At 40.7% G+C, this 15,161-nt stretch overlaps 1 protein-coding gene and 1 pseudogene across 2 annotated transcripts in view; both read right to left on the reverse strand.

Annotated features, from left to right (window-relative positions):
• Positions 1-98: 98 nt before the first annotated feature.
• LOC112635235 lies at positions 99-2,067 on the reverse strand (annotated as a pseudogene). Its single transcript, XR_003121880.1, has one exon. The product of XR_003121880.1 is annotated as a eukaryotic translation initiation factor 4B pseudogene (transcript).
• Positions 2,068-14,484: 12,417 nt separating this feature from the next.
• PEX5 (peroxisomal biogenesis factor 5) overlaps positions 14,485-15,161 on the reverse strand; it is a 31,516-nt gene continuing 30,839 nt past the window's right edge. The window contains exon 18 of the mRNA XM_025402815.1: positions 14,485-14,655. The gene's annotated coding sequence lies outside the window, so the exon portion shown is untranslated. The remainder of the gene's footprint in view (positions 14,656-15,161) is intronic.

Raw genomic sequence — 15,161 nt, forward strand, 5'->3', positions numbered from 1 at the left:
CTATATTGGCGATTCTCCAGTTACTTCAATACTTTAAAGGCTGCAGCAGCATGCAAAATAATTTCATTTTTTGTTTTTAAAAAAAGGTAAGAAAGGTCTTCAGGAGATGGTGAGTTTTATTTTGTCTTGTCTGGATAGAGGTTTTGATTTGCTCTCGAATGTTCCAGGGTGGAGAGAAACTAGGAGAAAGCACAGGATGTAGAGGTCTATTCGGCATAATCTTCTCCCTCCTTTTCATCTTCACCATCAACAGAGAGAGCAGCATACTTGCTTGCAGAACTGAACTTCGAAGCTGGATTTTCCTCAGGTTTCTTTGGCTCAGGTGCAGATCTGGAGTCTTGATCCTTTTTGCCATCTTTCCCATCTGACTCCTTGCAGTGGTCTTTGTTCCCTCCGTCTCCTGGTCCACGGCTAGAGGTCCCAGTTTGGCCTTTTGGGACATTCATCCCATCTACTTTATTTTCATCTTTCCTTGCTGGTCCTTCCTCAGATGGTTGAGCTGGAGCTACTTTTCCCCCACCACTTGTAGGGGATTGCTGCTCTGTGTCTGAGCTCTGAGATCGAGCTGGAGGGTTAGAACTTCGCTTCACCCAAGCATTCTCCTTTGGTGGAGGGGCTGGCGTTACCTTTAGGGGCTGATCAGGTTTGGGAGGTTTAGAAGTTGGAGAGTGACAATCTTCCTCCTTATTGAGTGTTTCATTTTCTAGAGACTTCTCACTCTCTCTCCTTCTTGCATTTCTGCCAGATGTGGCGGAGGTCCCAGTCTGTGATGACTCACTTCCTGTCCTCGACCGTCCCGTTCCTGAGTTTCTTCACTTCGCCAGCTTGGGTGTCTCTCCCGAAGCCATCGTTCTAGTTTTGGCTCATCCAGCTGACGCTGCAACTTCTCTTGTTCCTTCTGTAGCCGTTCTTCTACTTCTCTTTCTCTAGCAGCTGTGTCAACAGGCTTTGCCCCTCCAAAGATAGAAGCAGCTCGACTGGACTGGGAGGTACTAGCAGAGGAATCATCTTCCTTAGGAGTACTCCGAGGCTTTAGATTCAGTTTGGGTCTTTGAGGGGGACCTCTGTCATCGCGCCTATAATCATCCCCAGAGTAATCATCTCTGGAGCTCCACGACCGATCATCCCGTCTGTCGTATCCGTCTTCATAGCGGTCCCCGCCTCCTCTGTAGTCATCATCCCTGCGATACCCACTGCCAAATGCTCTTCTGCCACTGCCTATCCGGGAATCATAGCCTCTGTCATAGTCTCTGCTGCCTCGGTCATCATAGCGATCCCGGCCACCATATCCATCCATATCCCGGCATGGGCCATCCCGATACCCATCCCGATACCCATCCCGATACCGGCCTGAATCATAACGATCTCGATACTTGTCTCCAAAGCTATCATCACCTCTTCTAGGTGGGTAGTCATCAAAGCTGTCTGTAGCAGGACGAGCCCTCCAGTCTGTATCTGTTTTGTCAGAATCCCAATTTCTATCACGGCCAAAAGAACGATCATCCCTGTCTTTATCCTGTGCTTGATCAGCAACGTCCACTCGAATTCTCCTGTTACCTAGAGATTCTTCATTGAGACTCAGGGCACTGAGCAGGGAATCCAGGTCCTCAAATTCAGCATAACCAAAACCTTTCAACCTCTCTGGATTGCTGGGTTCACGTGGTAAACGCACTGCACTGATATTTAATCCTCTAAAGAATTCCTTAATTGACTCTTCTGTCACATCATAGGGTAGGTTCCCTAGAAAAGCAGTGTAGGGTGGCGATTTGGGAAGACGGCTCCGGTCGATATTGGGTTCCCGAGCAGCCCGTGGAGCAGTGGGAAGGATGGAAGGGTCAATTGGAGGCGCCCTGTACACATCGTCGTCATTACTGTGCCACGTTGTTGAAACATCTCCTTCCAGGTCATCCGTTTCATCAGCCCAGCTGACTGGTTTGGAAACATAGGTGCTTCCTCCACCAGTACCCCCATCCTCAGCCAGAAAGTCTGTTAGGGAGATAGTCTTCCCCTTCTTATTCTTCTTTTTTGCTGAGGCTGCCATGTTGGGAGAGGGAAAGAGAACGCAAAAAAAAGCTCGCCTGGTATTTTTTGTGCTCCACCTGTGGAGATATTTTTACCAAGGAGCCCCTTATATCAAGAATGATGTTTAGAAATCAAGATTTGGGCTCCAGAAGCAATGGCATCTTACTATTAGATGCCACTGCTTCCAGGACTTCTGGTACACAGAGCTAGGAAATATAATTTTTTAAAAATTGAGTTTATAATGATATTTCCAAATAAAATTTAATTTTAAAATTTTAACATTTTATTTTTAAATTTATTTTTTAATATTTAAGGAGCATTTATTTTTTCCTGTGAACTATTCATTCATGTATTTTGCCTACTTTCCTACCAGATTTGGCTTTTTCTTCTTTAAGAACTCCTTACATATTAGGGATATTAACTCTTTGCCTGTTAAATAAATTGCAAATATTTTTTCACCCAGTTTTTTATTTGTAATATCTGGCCCAGGTTCAGCTGCCTGGAGCTAACTTTTGAAAAAGGGCTCCTTATTCACATAGGCAAAACTACAAGGAGAGGAAAATGAAGCTCCTGTTTTCCAGGTGTTAGGCACTGTTCTGGGTGCTTCGTGAACATTCTTTACTTGTACCTTGTGACAAATCTTTGAACATTATTCCTTATCTAAACCCCACATGGTTAAAATGTTTTAGAAGTCAGAATTTTTCAGTTTTTAGAAAGGTCGTACGGTACATAGAACCATCTCTACTCCCCTAGCAGGACCTGGGGCAGCATCCTGAAATCATATACATAAATATTTCTATAGTAAAATATATTAGTCTTCCCATTATTTAAGATAAATAAAGACTATAGTTAGTTTCACCTCCTGGCAGGTCAGGCTTTGCTGCCAAATGAGATATGAAAAACTCTTTTGATTGTCAGAGCTTTTCAGCTCTGAAAATCAAATGGAATTGTGGATAAGAGATAGTGGGCTTCTATTAACCTTGCTTTATAAGCAAGGAAAGGAATATGTTTTTAACCAAATAAACCTTCTGACTTTTACCCTTCTTTTCTTTTTTTCTTTCTTTTGTAAGGAAAGAAGGAGGGAGCAAACTTGAGCATTAAAGTGAGCCCCATGAAAACTACAGTATTTCTCTACTTCCCATCCCACCACCTCCCTGGAGCCAGGGTGAGATTGAGAGAGGTAGCCCCTCCAGTAGCCTTTCAAACAATATTTTTTATACACTTCTTCAAAATTTATTTGAACAAAAGACTGTTTGCTGCCTAGGGGATATTCTGTGTGGGAAATGTGTGAGGGGGAAAGAAAAGACACACACAGATACCTTTAAGGGTAAACAACCTTTATCCCATGTAAATGGCCATGCAAATATAATAAGCAAATCATATAATAAGCAAATTGCAATAGAAAGGGAAGAAGGGAAAAGATATATATATATATTTTTTTTTTTTTTTTTTACACTCACCAGACTATGGAGGATTCATCACCAGACTGGGAAGCAACAGCCTGGGCTCCAGAGTCAGCCATTCATCCATGCACAGACAACTAGAGGTCTCATGAAGCTTCAGTGCGGTCTGGGACCCTATCTCTTTCTGTAAGGAGTTGTTTGGCATGGGGCCAAGTCATGAGGGCCCTTCGTGACTGGGCTCAAGGAACGCAGAAAGTTTAACTTGTTTTTGCAATTGTCTGTTGTTTTTCAGTAACTAACGTACAGAAACAGATTTCTCCTAAACTGTACTGGACGAATGCCTCAAGGGGCTCATGCAACCTGCTCCGGGACTTGGTGACTATTGTTTGTGTTCATGTTCAACTGAGTTCAAATTTAACATTTAACTTTCCCTCCACAGGGGAGGAATAGAGAGGAAAGACACAGAGGACAGTGCTCAGCCTCTTCTTGACATTTCAAGCAATTCTGCTCAGACCCTAAACTTGCATGCCTCTCTGAGACAGAAGGTAAACTTTGCAGTTGATCTGACTCATCTTCCTTAATGGGGTGGTCAGAAACTATCTGCTTTTTAAAAATTTTTATTTATTTATTTATTTATTTAGAGATGGACTCTCACTCTGTTGCCTAGGCTGAAGTGCCGTGGTGTGATCATGGCTCACTGCAGCCTTGAATTCCTGGGCTTCAGCAATCCTCCTACCTCAGCCTCCTGAGTATTTGGGGCTACAGGTGCATGCCACCATACCTGGCTAATTTTTTCTATTTTTTGTAGACACAGGGTCTCACTGTGTTGCCTAGGCTGGTCTCAAATTCCTGGACTCAAGTGATCTGCCTGCCTCAGCCTCCCGAAGTGTTGCAATTACAGGCATGAGCCACAACACTCCAGTTAAACTACCTGCCTTTACTCAAATGTGTCTTTTATGAGGTTCTTACGTAGTATTTTTAATTACTTTCAGCTACATATCACAGTCTCTCAGAGAGGAATTCTTCCTCTTATTATTATTATTATTATTTGAGATAGAGTTTCCCTCTGGTACCCAGGCTGGAGTGCAGCAGCGTGATCTCCGCTCACTGCAACCTCTGCCTCCCAGGTTCAAACAATTCTCCTGCCTCAGCCTCCTGAGCAGCTGGGATTACAGGTGTGTACCACCATGCCCAGCTAGTTTTTCGTATTTTTAGTAGAGATGTGATTTCACTATGTTAGCCAGGCTGGTCTCAAACTCCTGACCTCAAGTGATCCACCTGCCTCAGCCTCCCAAAGTGGTGGGATTACAGGTGTGAGCCATGGCACCCAGTCCCCTCAGAGAGGAATCATAATACTACTTTTTCCTTTGTCTTATTCTATTTCTGGTTCCATTTATAGAGTATGTTCCAGGCAAGTATGCTGTGGGCTCTGGTCTGTAATGGTGAAATATTCCTGATTTGAGGATTTATCTTGCTTTATTACCTCCATTTATCTAGCTTCTAGGGCCTCCTTCCCTTCTGTGGGGGTTTTACCATCTTTTTACTTTGGTTCTTTATGCTCTATCTCCTTTTTCCATCAAAACCAACTTATATTTTTCCATGGTGCCTCAGGGCACTACTGAAAATCTAATAAGTGATTTCTTGATAGAGAGGAATGAGTTTTCCTTTAAATATTAAATAATACAAAAAACTGGATTAATGAGACATTTTCCCAGAGTTTTGATCTGTTAAAATAATACACCTTAATTCAAGTTCTCTAATGGGCGGCAGGTGTTTTAATCAACACCAGGTAGATGGAAGGCCTGCATACTGAGAACTTTTTATTGCATAATTCACACAGCACCCCATGATATTACCTCTTCCCCAAAGAGCTGTCACATGAAATCCACTGTTTTGGGTTTTAAAAAGCAGCTCCTGTTTACACCTTTTTTTTTTTTTTTTTTTTTTTTTTTTGAGACAGAGTCTCACTCTGTCACCCAGGCTGGAGTGCAGTAGCACAATCTCAGCTCACTGAAACCTCTGCCTCCTGGGTTCAAGCGATTCTCCTGCCTCAGCCTCCTGAGTATCTGGGATTACAGGCGCCTGCTAGCACACCCAGCTAATTTTTATTTTGTATTTTTAGTAGAGATAGGATTTAGCCATGTTGGCCAGGCTGGTCTTGAACTCCTGGCTTTAAGTGATCCACCCACCTCAGCCTCCCAGAGTGCTGGGATTACAGGCGTGAGCCACTGCACCTGGACAGTTTTCAGCATATTTGATGGCTAAAAGAATAATATCTTTACTTTGTACCAAGTTCTTAAAAATCAATGAAAAATAATACAAAAATCTAATACAAAATACAAAAATAGAGAAAGACAAACATTCAGATTTTAAAATGGGAAAAGGACCAATAAACATAAGGAGAAAGTCAATCTTACTAGTAACCAATATTGTGAAAATGGCCATACTGGCCAAGGTAATTTATAGATTCAATGCCATCCCCATCAAACTACTAATGACTTTCTTCACAGAATTGGAAAAAACTACTTTAAAGTTCATATGGAATCAAAAAAGAGCCCACATTGCCAAGACGATCCTAAGCCAAAAGAACAAAGCTGGAGGCATCATGCTACTTGACTTCAAACTACACTACAAGGCTACAGTTACCAAAACAGCATGGTACTGGGACCAAAACAGAGATATAGACCAATGGAACAGTGCAGAGCCCTCAGAAATAATACCACACATCTACAACCATCAGATCTTTGACAAACCTGATAAAAACAAGAAATGGGGAAAGGATTCCCTATTTAATAAATGTTGCTGGGAAAACTGGCTAGCCATATGTAGAAAGCTGAAACTGGATCCTTTCCTTATACCTTATACAAAAATTAATTCAAGATGGATTAAAGACTTAAATGTTAGACCTAAAACCATAAAAACCCTAGAAGAAAGCCTAGGCAATACCATTCAGGACATAGGCATGGGCAAGGACTTCATGACTAAAACACCAAAAGCAATGGCAACAAAAGCCAAAATTGACAAATGGGATCTAATTAAACTAAAAAGCTTCTGCACAGGAAAAGAAACTACCATCAGAGTGAACAGGCAATCTACGGAATGGGAGAAAATTTTTACAATCTACCCATCTGACAAAGGGCTAATATCCAGAATCTACAAAGAACTTAAACAAATTTACAAGAAAAAATCAAACAACCCCATCAAAAAGTGGGCAAAGGATATGAACAGACACTTCTCAAAAGAAGACATTTATGCAGCCAACAGACACATGAAAAAATGCTCAGCATCACTGGCCATCAGAGGAATGCAAATCAAAACCACAATGAGATACCATCTCACACCAGTTAGAATGGCGATCATTAAAAAGTCAGGAAACAACAGGTGCTGGAGAGGATGTGGAGAAATAGGAACACTTTTACACTGTTGGTGGGACTGTAAACTGGTTCAACCATTGTGAAAGACAGTGTGGCAATTCCTCAAGGATCTAGAACTAGAAATACCATTTGACCCAGCCATCCCATTACTGGACATATACCCAAAGGATTATAAATCATGCTGCTATAAAGACACATGCACATGTGTGTTTACTGTGGCACTATTCACAATTGCAAAGACTTGGAACCAACCTAAATGTCCATCAATGATAGACTGGATTAAGAAAATGTGGCACATATACACCATGGAATACTATGCAGCCATAAAAAAGGATGAGTTCATGTCCTTTGTAGAGACATGGATGAAGCTGGAAACCATCATTCTGAGCAAACTATCACAAGGACAGAAAACCAAACACCACATGTTCTCACTCATAGTTGGGAATTGAATAATGAGAAAACTTGGACACAGGGTGGGGAACATCACACACCGGGGCCTGTTGTAGGGTGGGGAAGTGGGAAGGGATAGCATTAGGGGAAATATCTAATGTAAATGACGAATTAACTGGTGCAGCACACCAACATGGCACATGTATACATATGTAACAAACCTGCACATTGTGCACATGTACCCTAGAGCTTAAAGTATACTAATAATAATAAAATAATAATAAAAAATAAAAGACTCCTAAAAACTAAGATCCATAGATTGGAAACTACTTTAGAATAACTAAACTCATAAAAATCATAAGTAATTAAATCATCTGACCATTTTGAATGTGTGCCAAATTAATGGCAGAAATCTGAAAACAGACCAAATTAAGTATTCCCCTACTTTTTTAAGATCAAGTATAATTTGAATACAAATAGTATAAAGAAACTGAAAACTAAATACTTGACTGGCATTGCAACAAAAGAGACTTCACATTTAACACAGGAAAGGATGTCATTAAAAATTAACCCTTGCCTGAAAAAAATTGTTTTTTCCCCCCACTTTTTCTCTTTTATTCTGGAAAAAAAGGAAAAGATAGGAACATATAGATGATTAGGTAGCAGAATCATGTGGTGGCTAAGAGCCCAGTTTTCAGAGCCATACAAAGTTGGGTTGGGTTTAAAACCAGGCCTCAACTAAACCAATATATAGGAAGGATCTTGACAAGTTTCTTCACACCTCTGAGTCTTTTTCAAATGTAAAATAAAAATATCTATATACAAAAAAAAAAGAAAGAAAAAAAGTACAGAACACCACATTTATGCATATCTGGGTTCTTGTGTATACATTTTTAAGCCTCCTACAGATTATAAATTCCTAAATCTCCCCAAGTTTATAAATACACTGAGCTGTCACCTACATGGAGTCCTTCCTGATCCTTCCAGCTAGAAATTGCTGCCATGTCTAGTCTATGTCATCTGTATTAACTTGCTTACTGTCTCCAAAGTGGGAGCTTCTTGAGAATAAGAACTGTTTTAGTCTTCATTGAATCTGCAGGGCCAAGTAAAGCCATAACATACAGTAAGAGGTTAATAAATGTTGAATAAATAAAGAAATGAATGCATGAACATAGAATGAAAATAATTCTAAAGTTAATGATCCTCAGGGGGCACTGGAGGTAGGGAAGAGGGGAGACACAAAATTCAAGTAATCATCCTCAGCACAGACTAAACTGGAGACCCTACCAGTCAAAGCAATCAAATACAAAATGTCTTCAAATCCCACTCTGGGGAGGCTCAGACTGCATCCAATTTCTGCACGAAACTGCACCTCAGAAGCCTCTCCAAGGCAAGAAAAAACTGACAGCACCACTATCAAGATTCAGACAGGATGCAGCATACACAGAAATACTCATTAAATATTTATTTTCCAAATCCCCAATGACTAGTTCTGGCCAATGAAATGTGAATGGATGCCACGTGTGTCAATTCCAAGTGGAGGCAGTGAAAAGTCCAAGTAAGATGCTCCAGCCTCTCTATTTCGCTGCCCTAGCAACTACATGTTCCAGATGGTGCATCTACAAGACGGTGGAGCCTAGGTCAACCTGGGTCCCTGAGTTACTATGTGGAACCAAGCCCTCCACCAACCACAGCAGGTTTATAGCATGGTGATTAATAAATGGTGTTTGTGTGACCTATGGAGATTTGGGGGTTAACTTATTCCAGCAGCATGACCTAGCCTATTCTGATGAATATAATACAGAAAGAATACTCGAAAAGAAGATGGAATCTTTTGCATTAAGGTGCTTCTCAGTAGTTTCCTGGATCCAGGCTTCCTTCTTCATATTCTTTCCAAGCAGCTCTCTTAGATCTCTCCTTGCTTCTTCTGTTGGACTTTGTTGGCTTCCAGTCACAATTCATTTCTGATTTACTGGCATCTAGATTTAAAACTCTTTTTAAAAGCAGCTGGACCTAGGCGCATTTATCTCCTTTTTCTTTTTATATCTGTCTACTGACAGTCATCTTTCCATTTCTTCCCTTCTGTCCCTGATCTATGACCCTTAATCTCAATCATCTCTCCTTTCCTCCTGGTTAATCAATCCATCATCTTTTATTTTATTTTTATTCTTCCACCATTCCTATACTAATGAAAAAGCAATATATGCATTTTAAACCTCTTCAGTTTCTTCTTGATTTTTTTTTGGCAAATCTGATCCCCAGATTTAGTGCTCCATGCACAGGCTCCTTTAATTGCCTTCTTTGGGTAAGAAGTAATTTCACTGGACCCGGCACAGTGGCTCAAGCCTGTAATCCCAGCATTCTGGGAGGCCGAGGCGGGTGGATCACCTGAAGCCAGGAGTTCGTATACCAGCCTAGTCAAGATAGCAAAACCCCATCTCTACCACAAATACAAAAATTAGCCAGGCATGGTGGCATGTGCCTGTAGTCCCAGCTACGGGGGGCGCTGAAGCAGGAGAATTGCTTGAGCCTGGCAGGATGGAGGTTGCAATGAGTCGAGATCGCACCACTGCACTCCGGCCTGGGTGACAGAGCGAGACTCTATCTCAAAAATAATAATAATAATAATTTCACTGAATTGCTTCTTTTCTTAAAAAATACAGTACATACTTTTAATAATAAGGACTGTTTTATCTCATTTTATTATTAATACAATCTAAACATAGACTTGGGTGAAATCATAGTCAGGATCAGAACCAGGGATGGATCCAGGGAGGAGACTGAAGCTTGTGCAGTTCAAGGAACCTTCTATAAGTAAAAGAATACAAAATTACCAATATGAAATTCCATGGTCCTACTTCAGCCCTCTCCAGTGCAAGGAGAAGTATGGCAGAGAGGGGGTTGGAGTGGAAAGAGACAGCCATCTTAACTAACTGCATTAAAAATAGTTTACTTTTGCGAAGTTTACAAAAGCATGTACCCTTGCAAACACAGTGTCAGGGCCCCTCCCAGAACCTTGGAGGTAGCTGGTGCAGTGAAATTTAGGTCATGAAGCTTAAACTTCATTAGCTCACGATTAATCCACCTCTGTTCAAAAACTGCTGTAATTAACAACTCCAAAGCAATTTGAGTTCTTGTGAGTGGAGATTCTTAAGGTAATTGAAGCCAAGGTTAGTGACACCACAGTTCTCTCTCTAGGCCAGAAGACAGAAGAGGAACAGAATTTGGGCAGCCGATCCAAGATTGTCCATCTATGGCTGGTACTCAGAGTTCAAAGCCACATGCTCCCACACAGGTGATCTGTCCTACACGTGAAGCTTCGGTGCAGTTTAAAGTCCTGCCTGTGGCCAGGCGTGGTGGCTCACGCCTATAACCTCAGCATTTTGGGGAGCCTAGGCCAGCAAATCACTTGAGGTCAGGAGTTGGAGACCAGCCTGGCCAACATGGTGAAACCCCATCTCTGCTAAAAATACAAAAATTAGCCGGGCATGGTGGCACGCACCTGCAATCCCAGCTACTCGGGAGGCTGAGGCAGGAGAATTGCTTGAACCTGGGAGGCGGAGATTGCAGCAAGCTGAGATTAAGCCACGCACTCCAGCCTGGGCAAAAAGAGTGAGATTCCAAGTCTGCAAACAGATTCTTTCTTTCCTTATCATTGAATCCTTCCTCATCTGGGCATGCTAAGGCCTCTGCAGGCCACAGGCATCTGCTGAGGCTCTGATAGGGCCCAAGATTGGGGAAAAGCCTGTACCTACTTACCTCCCTTATGCCCCCATTTTACCTCTCAGCTACTGCTGCCCTAGTGCCTGAAATTAACTTATGTGTTTATGGCCACTTACTCTTCTAGGCTAGATTTTGAGGGGAGTGACTCTGTATTTCCAATGTCTGTAACTTAAACGATACTCAACTAATGTTTATTGAATGCTTGAATGGCACTGTGCTAGACATTTAAGAGAAATTACCTCATGTAAGAATTGGTTTTGAGAACATTACTTAGGCAATTTATATTTTCACTTCAAAGGCATAAGTTTTCAGCAATAAATAAAGCAAATTCCTATTTTCAAAAACAGAAGCAGTTTATTTCCAACAAACATATACAGGCCGCAGATCTCTCCTGTCTCCAAAGATACAAGACAAACCACAACGTACTAACAGGTGGAGACCCTGAGGCCTCTTACTAAATCTTAATCAGACACAACAGAGGAGGCAGGATGTTTATATGTGTATTTATCATTTGGCTGTTTTTCAATTAAAACCACATAGAAGTAAAACAGGAAGAAAAAATTGCTATGAAAAAAAGAACTGCAGCACTGTCTACATGACATAAGGATAGCAATGGAGTGTAAAAAGAGTTGTTTTGCTTGGGAAAACAGCTTAATTAGCCTTTCACCATTAAGAAAGGAGAGTCCTCCTGAGCTGATCTTGAAGGATGCTGTAGAGACAACAGAGTAAACAAGAAGCCCAAAATAATCAGGTGATGTCTCAACTTCCAGTTCAATGGAATCATAATTATGTACCCTGGTAGACGTATTCATCCCTTGAGAACTAAGCATCTAAATCAAAGTTTCCAAAGTTGCAGGAACAAGAAGCACAAATTTTGTGTGTGGATAACAGATAACAATGAGGAAGGCCACTTCTCCTTCCAGCCCTCCGTTCCTAGACCTGTATTTTCTGACTATGGGAGAGAAATTACCATATATTGGTCATTGATTCTGATCAGACACTACATCTTATAGGACAGAACCCTAACCCCTCATGGCATTGTCACTCAGCTGATGCCATAATTGAGTTGTCAACAAACTATTTTATAATTCTATCAGACCAGTTACTTCTGAGTGATGAAATGATAGTGGTAAGACTGGTGAATAATATGGGTATGAACATATTGCCTGGGTTTTTTGCTGTACAATGAATTCCTAGTACAGAAGCAGTATTACATAGGATACCATCATGGTGGATAAGAATTCAATACATCCAAGAATCATAGTGCCAGTAGAAATATCATGCACAGAAAAGACAAATCCGTATCAAGTAAGTATCTATTCCAGTGAGGAAAATAATCATGTCCTTATCCATAATGGAAGAGATCTGATATAATCACCCTGTTCATTGGTCCAATGAGCAGCACTGAAGTGGCTTGGGAAATCAGTTGGTTGTCATTCACACAAAAAGTCATCTTGTCAAGATGACTTTTGAGCACCACCTCTGTAACAGATGACATTTAGTGAGTATTCACATGGAACACAAATATCTCCACACCTGTGCCCTTACAAAAGATTGATCTACATGCCTCTTCTCTAACTCATTGTCAGTCCTCCCTAAGTCCCTGAACATAGAGCCAAACCATCCGCCACTACCCATGAATCAGTATAGATCTGTAACTTCTGGCCTTTCTCTTTCCAGGTAAAATGGACAACTAAGTGCACTGCTCAAAGTTCTGACAAGAAGATATTTCTTCCTAACCGCCTTTCAGGATCACCCTTGGGGAATTCTATAATGCTGTGGTCATCCACTTTTAGGAGGTAGCAGCATATCCTCAGAATCATCTGTAAATCAGACCTGAATTTTTTTCCTAGTCAGTTTGTCATAGGAAGTTCCCCATGGAGCCTAGGTGTGGATTAAAGGAGAGGTGGCAATGCAACAGGATTAGATGCCACTGAAGACGTTCAAATATAAAAAGGAATGCGTTTCAGCAAGTCATAGCTAACATTTTTCAAACTTATGTGGCAGGAACTATTGCTTATGATGATAAGTAATAATTATTCTAACCTTACCAATAACCCTGGGAGGTAGGGTTTTTCTTAACATTCCTATTCTGCAAAGAGGAAAACCAAGTTAAGTCAGTCATCTAAGGTTACCCAAGTAGCAAACATGGTACTGTGAAGCTGGGCAGTCAGACTCCCGAGCCTATACTGTTAACTCCACACCCTGAGGCCTAGCAATCTTGGGTAGACGGAGGAGAAAGCAGAAAGTAAGGGAGAGGGCAGCAAATCTGTTGCTTGCTATTAAGGTCCTTTGGCTCCATCTGCTGTTTAATGCCAGAGTTGGCAATTCCAAATAGTTTGGACTTCTATGATTGATGTTTTTTTCTTTCTCCTACTGGAACACATATGCCTATCATGTTTTCTTCTTCCACTGTTAGGTCGTCTATTCAAACAAAAACATTGAGATTATAGATCTCATTTTAACTTCCTAAGTGAGCCCAATATGGACCAGAAGACTGTTGGTGTCCATTTCTGTTTGAATGTTGAAGGCTGTTTGACTTTGTGCCTGCTTCTAGTATGGTCCAAACAATTGAAGATATTTTGGTTTTGAGAACACCATAAAGAAGAATGAGATCCTGTCATTTGCAACAACATGGTTGGAACTACAGGTCATTACGTTAAGTGAAATAAACCAGGCAAAGAAAGACGAATATCATATGTTCTCACTTATTTGAGGGAGCTAAAAATTAAAACAATTGAACTCATGGAGATAGAATAGAAGGATGGTTACCAGAGGTTAGGAAGGGTAGTGGGGTGGGTGGGGGGAGTGGGGATGGTTAATGGGTACAAAAGAATAATTAGAAAGAATGAATAATATCTAGTATTCTCTAACACAACAGGGTGACTATAGTCAAAAATAATTAATTATACATTTTAAATAACTAAAAGAATATCATTGGAGTGTCTGTAACACAAAGGATAAATGCTTGAGATGATGGATACCCCATTTACTCTGTGTTTCTTACAGATTGCATTCTTGTATCAAAATATCTCACTTAGCCCACAAATATATATATACCTACTATGTACCTACAAAAATTAAAAATAATTTTTTTTCAAAAAAAAAACAAGAAGTAAGAGAACTGCAAATATATAATAGTGGTAGTCATGGTAGATTTTGCTGCTAGTAGCAGCTGCCAGATATTGCTAATGGAATCAGCACAAGAATCTTTTTAAACTGATGAAGCCTTTGAAAATTGTGTCAAGTTAGAAAAATTTTTTAACCCAAGTTAAGACATGAAGTTTCCTTCTTTGTGACATGTTAGATTAAGCCATTTTGCAGGGATTGGGGGATAAGAGTTCCCGGATTTTTAGAAAACTTCAACTAGACTAGAGTTCAGAGGAGAACAAAAGATATGACCCTGAGTGGCAGTCGCATCTCCAGACAAGGGACCCATTGCCTTAGCAGATTAAATATGCAGTTTGCTAGAAGACAAGCTATGTAAGTGTCTTAGCCTAAGGTTGTGAGTGGGTTGTTTCACCCTGATTCAACTATCTCTTTCCTTTTCTTTGAAACACAAGGCTGCCATGTAAAGTGTGTTCGAACTTTAATAATTTTCATCTATTGTTTGAACAAATGAGGATTTGTTTTCCTACATGAATTGTCCAAGATGGTAGGTAGCGAATCCAATATGAGTTCCGGATCCCAAGGAAACTCCAGCCTGCTCATTCAGAAGCAGGGTCTTCAGAGGCTGTACGTTTCTAAAGAAAAACAAATGAGTAAATTGAATAAAACCCAGTTGTACAGTTTGCACTTGAGGAAACTTTGACCTAGAATAGTTTGCCCGTCTCTAGAATATTCTTAAATTTGAAGACCAGAAAGTGTCTCAATTGCAATGAATTCCTATTTTCGTTGATATGAGAAAGACCATTAAGCATCTATATGAATCCTGGAAGGACTCTTAAAGGCCACTGTGATAAGTCACTATCATAATAGTCCAATAAATCATACCTCCCTGTATCCACATCTCTCGGCAGTGTGTCATTTCTTCTCTCCCCATCAAGAGATGGAGTCTATTTCTTCACACCCTTGATTCAAGGTTGAACTTATAAGTTTGTAAAATAGCATCTAACTGATATTAGAGTAACTAACTCCCCTCCCTAAAGTTGCCATCCCACTCCGCATCGAACTGAAACTGCACGTTTCTTGCTGACCACCACAAAGGGACAACAACCAGGGACTGACCAAGAAGGGACTTAGGGTAAAG

This window comes from Theropithecus gelada, chromosome 11 (assembly GCF_003255815.1).
Source record: "Theropithecus gelada isolate Dixy chromosome 11, Tgel_1.0, whole genome shotgun sequence".
Taxonomy (NCBI): domain Eukaryota; kingdom Metazoa; phylum Chordata; class Mammalia; order Primates; family Cercopithecidae; genus Theropithecus; species Theropithecus gelada.